The following is a 2,944-nucleotide window of genomic DNA, read 5'->3' on the forward strand; positions in this document are numbered from 1 at the left end:
TTTTTTAATTTGAGAGGGGTCTCACTCTGTCACCCAGGCTGGAGTGCAGTGGTGCAATCAAGGCTCACTTGCAACTTCAAACTCCTGGGCTTAAGTGAATCTTCCCTGCCTCAGCCTCCCAAGTATCTGGGACAGGTGGACAGGAAGACACCTGGCTAATTCTTAATTTTTTTTTGTAGAGAGCTGCCTCGCTATGTTCTCCAGGCTGGTCTTGCCTGGCCTCAAGCGACTTTCCTACTTTGACTTCCCAAAGTGTTGGGATTACAGGCATGAGCCATTGTGCCTGGCTTTGTCTCCCCAGAAGATTCCTGGTTCCTCCTCAGGTCTCTTCTCAAATTTCAAAAAAATATACTTAAATCTCAATGCCTGTCTTCATTAGTCTTGAACTTTTGACTTACCACTTTGTAAGACGGAAACATTAGCGCTCCCACCCTCCCATCTACCTTCTGTGACCCAACCATTCCTTGTCTATATCTTGGCATACATTATGGAGTTCGATAACATTTACATTTCATTTAGCTATAGTAGAATCCTCCATAAGTTCTTCTTAAGTTGAGTCTGAAAGAAAAAAAGTTGGCTACATAATAACCATGAAAAGTGGTGTTGGCTGGGTGTGGTAGCTCATACCTGTAATCCCAGCACTTTGGGAGGCCTAGGTCGGCAGATCACTTGAGGTCAAGAGTTTGAGACCAGTCTGGCCAACATGGTAAAACCCCGTCTCTACTAAAAATACAAATATTAGCCAGGTGTGATGGTGCATGCCTGTAGTCCCAGCTACTTGGGAGGCTGAGGCAGGAGAATCACTGGAACCCAGGAGGCAGAGGTTGCAGTGAGCTGAGATTGCACCACTGCATCCCGGGCTGGGCAAAAGAGCAAGACTCCACCGAAGAAAAAAAAAAAAGAAAGAAAAGAAAAGAAACAAAATTGGTGTTTACTGCAGTCACCTCTGTGCTGTGTTTCAGTTTGCTTCATATTTGGGTTTGACCTTTCTTGTCTATTTTGTTTTTCTGGGAGTACAATTGCATTTTTTCTTTTTTTGCGTTCTATAAATTTGCCAAGCCATCAGTTGTACCATCTATTCTATTGAATGCTCTTCCCCAACTCCCCACCTCTTTCCAGGACCCTTGGAAACAGTCTGGCCTAGTTGCTGTCTTGACTTGCTGCACAGCTCTCAGCTCTCCTTCCGGGATTTCCGGTAATTGCTCTCCTGGGCTGGATGCACTGTTTCTGAATGATGTGTCTTTTCCTTTTGCTTTGGTAACGTTGAAGCATGCTATCAAGTAACTTCCTAAGAAAAGGTCCTTAGGGAATAATATTTTTTAATCTTTTTGTTATATAAAACTTCAGGGCAGGTGCATCCCGGCACTTTGGGAGGCCATGGCAGGAGGATCTCTTGAGCCCAGGAGGGGTTTTTTTGTTGTTTTTTTTTTCAGACAGAGTTTTGGTCTTGTTGCCCAGGCTGGAGTGCAGTGGTGTGAACTTGACTTACCACAACCTCTGCCTTCTGGGTTCAATCGATTCTCCCGCCTCAGCCTCCCAAGTAGCTGGGATTACAGGCATGTGCCACCACGGCTGGCTAATTTTGTAATTTTAGTAGAGACAGGGTTTATCCATGTTGGCCAGGCTGGTCTCGACCTTTTGACTTCAGGTGATCTGCCCACCTCTGCCTCCCAAAGTGCTGGGATTACAGTCATGAGCCACTGCACCTGGCTGAGCCCAGGAGTTTGAGATCAGCCTGGGCAATATAGTAAGACCTCATCTTTACAAATAATTTAAAAATTAGCTGGGCGGTGGCACACACCTGTGGTCCCAGCTACTCAGGAGGCTGAGGTGTAAGGATCACTTGAGCCTGGGGGCTGGAGGCTGCAGTGAGTTGTGATCAGCCACTGCTCTCCAGCCTGGGCAACAGAACAAGACCCTGTCTCAACAAAAAAAAAAAAAAAAAAAAAAAAAAAAAAAAAAAAAAAAAAAAAAAAAAAAAAAAAAAACAGAAAAGAAAAAGAAAATTTCAAACACATATAAAAGGAGATAAAATAATAACGTAATGAAACCTTACATATCTATCAACTGCTCCAATAATTATCAACTCTCAGCTAACCTTATTCCACCCACACTCCTAGCCACTGCTCACCTCTCCCCGCTTGTTTTTCTCCCTAGATATCATATCACCAGAAAATATTTAAGTATACGTCCCAGAAAGATAAGGACTCTTATAAAAAATGTAAGAACATTAACACACCTAAACAAATTCTCAATGATTTCTTAATTGACCAGTATTCAAATTTCCCTGATATATATAAACATTTGCTTGTTTGAATCGGAGCCAACTACAATTGTTTGATATGTCTCTTTTAATTCAAATAAATGATAATTTTTAAAAATTTAATTGAAACAGTTGTTCAATTGTTCAGTATTTCTCGAGTCTCTTTTAATTCATCTCATTTTTTTCCTTGCAGTTTATTTGTTGAAAGACAAATTTTTTCTTAATGATTATCTCTTCTTTTGCCAGTGTAAACATCTTTTAGTTGACTCCAAGCCTCCTGCCTCAACTTTTCCTTGATATCTGAAATTTTAAGATGTCCGACTTTTATTTTGTATATTTTCCATTGTAGACCTATAAAGTCATTGCTCTCATTTGCTTCTCATTGTTACGGGTTGATCATTTTTCTAGGCCTTTTCAATAGATTGAGCTAGAAATGCATTTCTTTAAAGATAAGGTATATCATTAAGTCCTACATAGCTTTTAAATCAAATTGAAAACTCAGGATTTTTACTTAACCTCATGGATGTTATTTTTCTTTTCTCCCAAACTCAAACATGAGGTATTCTTTATGCCTTTTAAAATGTCTGAACAGGCCAGGTGTGGTGGCTTACACTTGTAACCCCAGCACTTTGGGAGGCCGAGGCAGGCAGATCACCTGAGGTCAGGAGTTCAAGACCAGCC

The sequence above is a fragment of the Cebus imitator genome, unplaced genomic scaffold (genome assembly GCF_001604975.1).
Source record: "Cebus imitator isolate Cc_AM_T3 unplaced genomic scaffold, Cebus_imitator-1.0 Scaffold76, whole genome shotgun sequence".
Classification (NCBI taxonomy): domain Eukaryota; kingdom Metazoa; phylum Chordata; class Mammalia; order Primates; family Cebidae; genus Cebus; species Cebus imitator.